At 29.8% G+C, this 6000-nt stretch overlaps 1 long non-coding RNA gene across 5 annotated transcripts in view; it reads left to right on the top strand.

The window, feature by feature from the left end:
- Positions 1–1263: 1263 nt before the first annotated feature.
- The window catches only part of LOC118200543 (uncharacterized), a 28129-nt gene continuing 23392 nt past the window's right edge, over positions 1264–6000 (top strand). For 2 of the 5 annotated variants that reach the window (XR_004760105.2, XR_015040830.1), the window contains exons 1-2: positions 1352–1508; positions 3376–3488. This is a non-coding gene — a long non-coding RNA (uncharacterized LOC118200543). The other 3 variants (XR_015040832.1, XR_015040831.1, XR_015040833.1) reach the window with 3 other exon arrangements.

Raw genomic sequence — 6000 nt, 5'->3', positions numbered from 1 at the left:
GTCGTTTACACATTTCGAAACTATTTTCTCTTTCCTATTGAAAACTATTTTATCTTTGCTGTTTTATCTCTTTGAAGATATCCCAATGAAATCTCGATACTTTTTTGATTTATCTTAAGCTTTTGAAATAGTTAAATACTTAAAAATATATTTGTAGATCGTTTATGTTGTGACAGATTTCCTGGATGATTTTTTTTTGAGAATGTATTTATTTTATTCACGTGAATGAAGCTGATGTTTTCTTAAAATTTTATTATTCAGAGTATTCGTCAATTATGCCGGATTTGTTCTCTTTATTCAACATTCATATGAACTTCAGTATTGAAAATCTCTCACGTAAATGTAATTTTTCCTATCAGTAATAGGAAGACGAATGGAATAAATGCGGGTTATGCAGACATAAAGTAAAAATCTGGAAGTAAAAGAAATTCTTCAGATCTAGGTAATTCAGTAGAATGTGCAAATATTCATCCTATTCGAAGCTTATTTTTGGAATTACATAAAATGTAAATTTAATAAAAAGAGATATAATGGAGATCAAGTACTCTTCAAAATCTGGAAGGTAATTATGCAAAATTAGTTATAAGGCAGTTTTTCATAAAAAGTGGTTCCAGCGGACGAAACACGCCAGCAATCTCCTGAAACTCTAAGTGGGTGTTTGATCTTCGCTCTTACGTAGAATTTACAATTCTACTTAACTTTTGTAAGAGCAAAGATCAGGTGCTCACTTAAAGTTTTATTAGTCTAAAATTTTATATGTGTATAAAGAATGTGAAGTCCGTTGGGTGGTTTGGGGGAGTCTTATATATATATACAGTAAACTTCCTCTCTCTTTGAAAGTCAAGTGGACCAAATTTCATCAAGATCCGGAATAAAACTCTAGATTCGTATGAAAGACAAACACATGAATACTATTTATTATAGGTACAGATATAGTCAGAGACATATTTGATTTATGTTAAGTAACAATCAGAGATGATGTTTCACCTTTCTTTTCTCTCTTGTTTTTTTCCTCTTTACAAAGTAAATAAGACTCAACAAATATCAGCCCTTACGCAGCTAGTTTCTTTATTCTGTACATATGTTGTGTATTAATTACTCACCAGGTTGAACACCAGGTTTTTTTTTCATGCATTAACAGTGCTCAAATTAAGGGCTCGTTATAGAATTGTCGCCAGTCAGGCTTTCAAATGAACGAAAGGAAATACGAAGTGACAATTTATTGACATCTCTGCGGCAGCTGTAACACGTCGGGTTTCTGCATTGTCACATTTCATTTCCCATCTGCTTACGATATTTAAGGTCTTCGACGATAACATCTTACTTCGATCGTGACACTTATCAGGTAAGGGACTGTTACCAAGCCCTCTTGTCATTCAGAAAACTTGTTTTGCATTACTGGTATTGATGGTTTTAGTTTTATACATCGTACCTGAAAAATGACTTCCTGTTTTCGGTTATAGCTAAGTCACTGGCATTTGTAAACAGACTTTCTCTCCGGATTTTCGGTAGGCAGCTTTTCTATTAACCCCTTTTCTTGGCTTTTTAATTTACATAAATCACATCTTCGACCCGTAAAGACTTTTTCATAATGTTTAATAAGCGAGCAGGTTTCGGTCATGTATCATTTCTAAAGCACTGCGTTTAGCTTTCATATGCCAGGCGTGAATAATGACTTACGTTTCTTCTACGGTCAAACTGTAATTGCAAATCAATGTTCTGATGGTTTCATAGATTGATCATTGCCAATTACAGTGCTGTGACTCATTTGGAAAAGACTAGGCCACCTCTACGTAAGAACATTACTATCAAAATAATTGACATTACATAATAAGTAAGAAAAACGTAAGTAAATATAGTATTACTTCGAATTTAAGTCACAGTAAGATTTTAAAATTGGAAAACTGAAAAAAGTAACAAAAAATAGCCGCCCTGGAATTAAAACCCAGGATCATTTTAAAATCGGAAAATTGAAATATTAGTAAAAAATAAAAATGTCTTTATAACAGGTATTGAAAAGTTCCCATTGGAAAATCATTTTTATTTTTAGGATCATAATTATTCAACCCCCTATCCCTGCAAGGTTTGGTAGAAATGAGGTGATAAATCATTCCCTTAGAACTTATACCTCTCCCTGATCTTACAACTTAGCAATATGAATAAAAAGTGCGCTTAAAATTTGAAGTCATATGATGTAATGAGTGAATAGGGAAATGTATATAGATAGGTTACTCTGTATTTGATTATATATATATATATATATATATATATAATCAAATACAGAGTAAATACAGAGTATATATATATATATATATATATATATATATATATATATATAATAGATTTCGGCTACTTTATTAAATACGTATTGCTTCCTGAAATTTTCATTTCTCAAATATTGCTTACTTTTAGATGATAAGATTGCTTCTGATTCCTTACTGTTAAGACTGTTGGATTCCACCTATCTCTTTTAGAATGGTTATTCGTTAAATCCCCAGCTGGCAGTTAGTATCACCTAAACAATTAAAGGGAATTAACTTTTTCTTAATAGTAATGATAACAATAATAAATAAATAAAAATATAAAATAATCGGTTTGAAAGCGAGATCAATGAGCAACTTGAAGAACAATGTTAAGCAGTTCATTCAAGGGGCTATGCCGAGTGTATACTTTCAATTACCTTTAAGAATACTTAATACTTTTAAGAAAGTATATTTTCGTGCATTTGGAAATACTTACAAATAAAATGGATTAGAAGGAAAATAGCCCGAATAAAATTGGGTGGGCATTTTGGAATTAAAATTAAGAAAAGATGTCTTCCTCATGGCGTTTTATTTGGGAAGAATTCAGGCTTTAAATGAAACTCTTAACCTCTCGGAGGCATAATTTCTTCTGTGTGAAAGAAAAGCTTAGTTAAGCAAGTTAGGTATAATAGTAATGATAAAATAAAAAGTAATTTATGGTATAATAAGAGTGTTATTGCTTAATGCAGTGGTCTCAAAATGGCGGCCCGTGAGCTGCATGATACCCTGAAGAATTTTATGCGGGCTGCGAAGACATTTTAATTATCTATTTGTTACAAATGAGGTGTTACTAAGATTTCAAGATTTTAGTTATTTGAAGTCTGAATTTATATTATTTACACTTACATTAAAAGCGAACATGAATTACACTTCATAAAATAATAATGTTAATGAATTTACAATGTGATATAAATCTTATTTTAAGATTCGAAGATACAGATTTTTATAACTTTTGTTCGCACTTGTCAAAAAAGTAAATAAGCTCAGTTACGAATTCTTAATCTTAATTAATTTACGAATAATCGCTTTGTTTAGTAACAAGTGAATATGAACAGCTTTTTTTTTTCCACAGTTGAAAATTAATAAGGAAAGAACCCGATTGGCCGATGGGCATCTACAATCCGAAATGAAGATAATTTCTAGTAATTTTTCTCCGAGGATACAAACTTTATCAAAATCGGAATAGTAAGAATAAAGAAGTTTATAATTATTTTCATACAAACATATGTATTTTTATTTATGCTTTGAATTTAATAAAGAAGAGAACGAGGTATTTTGCTATGATTTATTCTCAAGTTTTGCCCTACTTGGTAAATTTTCTGTAAATACTTAGAAAGTTTTTATAATTTGTTTATTTTTAGTAAGTTATTTAATAATTAAATAAGCATGTTCGATTTATTTGAAAGGAATGTCAGTCTAAATATTTAATATTTAGCTGACAAATTATTTGAAAGAGTAACGTATCAAACTTCAGATATTTTACAGGTGTCAAATTTTAAATTTTAAATTTCAGGTGGAAAATAAATGTAAATTAAAATTTTTTCCTTGCAATATTGTTATTTGGTTTATGTACCTTTTGATAAATATTTAGTAAGAGAAACGTAAAATTTATTTAATATATTTTTTATCTTATTGAGAAAATTCTTCAGTTTATTAAAAAAAATTCTGACTCGTCAGCTGCGCTCAGATCGTATATTCAACTCGCATAATTTGAATTTATAGCTTTAATAAATGAATGATGTATAAGTAGGAAATAAGTATCTGAATGTAAGAGGAATTGGGATTTATAGCTGGAAATAATTCACGCTTATTTGAATTGAAGAGTACTTTTTGCATAACGGAATTCCTCACGAACAATGTAAAATATAAAGAAGGAAGACCTTTCGATATTATCTCTCGTAAATGCCCAGATAGCCTTCAGGTGCTTTATTTAAAGTAAATAATCCAGTCTTTACGTGAGGTTGTAAAATTATAATGTTCCTCGATACTTTATCTAGATTTAATTTTGAGGAATCTACTGAACTAAGCAGCGAATTATCGCTGAGTTCAAATAGTAGCTACAGAGACTTAAGAAGGGTTGAAATAGCCTTTTATTCTCTCAAGGAAATAAAAACAGATGGCTCCTTCTAGGGCTTACAAGAAAGCCTCCACTTGGGCTTTTATATTAAGATAAGAAAACAAGAACTAATCTAATACTAAAATAATTAGACTTAGCGGAAGCTAGACACAAATACCTAACGTAGATGGCCTTTAAATTAAACTAGCCAACGATTATCAACAGGCACGTACAATACGACCGAAAGTAGTAGATTGTAGAATGAAATAGCCGGAAGCCAAGCACGCGTCAGTAAGGGGTCCCAAGCACTCTCTCTCGAAGTTTAACTTCTTTTAAATGCTTCTTCTAACTCATTTGCCTTCAAAGCGATTCTAAAACCTCATTCTGGTAGTTAGTTGTAAGTGGGAAATAAGAATCGAAAGGAAAGGGTTTCAAAATTAAAAATAACTATTTTAAAATTAAAATACACCTCACAAAATAAAACATATTTAAAAATGTTGATCTTATAAACATATTTAAAAATGCCATTGGGAAACTATACTTAATATTTTATGTAAATTTGAAACCAAAAATTCGATAGGCCGGCTTTTACTTTGAAAGCAAATTTGACTTTATATATTTAATTATCTTACGATGCAATTCTCCATTTACTTTCACATTTATTATAAATTAAATTTTTTCCACAGGATATCTTTAAGCTATATAATTAAGGAGAATGTTGTTGCGAATTACGAATAATTAAGGACAATTTACAAGTTTCATAAGATATTATTTCTTGTTAAAATATCTTTTTTGAGTTATTAAAAATTAAATATTAACGGAAAAGGTTTTTTTCCCACCTTAACTGTATCAAACTGTCTTTAATAATTTTGAAGAAAAAAATTAGACGGAAAGAAAAATTTGCATTTTTACACAAACATATATGGGGAACAATGCAGGCAACTTAACTGTTTTCAGTAACTAGTTGAATTTCTAAAAATAAGATGGCATTGCTCAAGCTTTAATTCTTACTAATTACAGAACAAAAATTCTGCAGCTGATATCAACATGCGTAAATTACATTTATATTAAAAGACTAATGCGTGACTCATTTAATAACGTTACGAAAATTTTTAAACTAATAGCACTTAGCTCAATGTGTTTGTGAAAAAGCTATTTGTTTAATAACTGCATGCGCAACATATGTCACCTGCTATTCCGAATCTAAAAGACTCTTAAGCTCAATGTTCATTATCTTGTTCTTTAAAAATTCAGGCAGTATGCGGCTGTTATGAGCAGCAAGTATATAATATATGTGTTCAAACTTAATGATCTACTTTGTTTTGAATTTAAGGTGTTATGATTATTTCTTCTATTTCTTAGAAAAACCGACCCTTTTTTTTCAAGTATCGTAGAAAATTGTATGTACTCGATTTTATTACTTTGATATTTATCTACATGCATCTATTTGTTCATGTGTACACAAAATCCAGTAGAAAGAAAATAAAAATCAGCTGAGAAAATAACGAAAAAATTTAGTTTTCTCGACACAGAACTTCAGCAAAAACCTTCATGCATGTTATACTTAAGTGCATTATTATGCTAGAGTAAAATCAAGATATTCGTACATATTTATGAAAAATTTTCTATATTTTCCAGTTG

Source organism: Stegodyphus dumicola, chromosome 4 (assembly GCF_044657685.1).
Source record: "Stegodyphus dumicola isolate Sdum_Otavi_A_Nest chromosome 4, ASM4465768v1".
In the NCBI taxonomy this organism is placed as follows: Eukaryota; Metazoa; Arthropoda; class Arachnida; order Araneae; family Eresidae; genus Stegodyphus; species Stegodyphus dumicola.
This window is presented reverse-complemented; position numbering and strand designations above follow the sequence as displayed.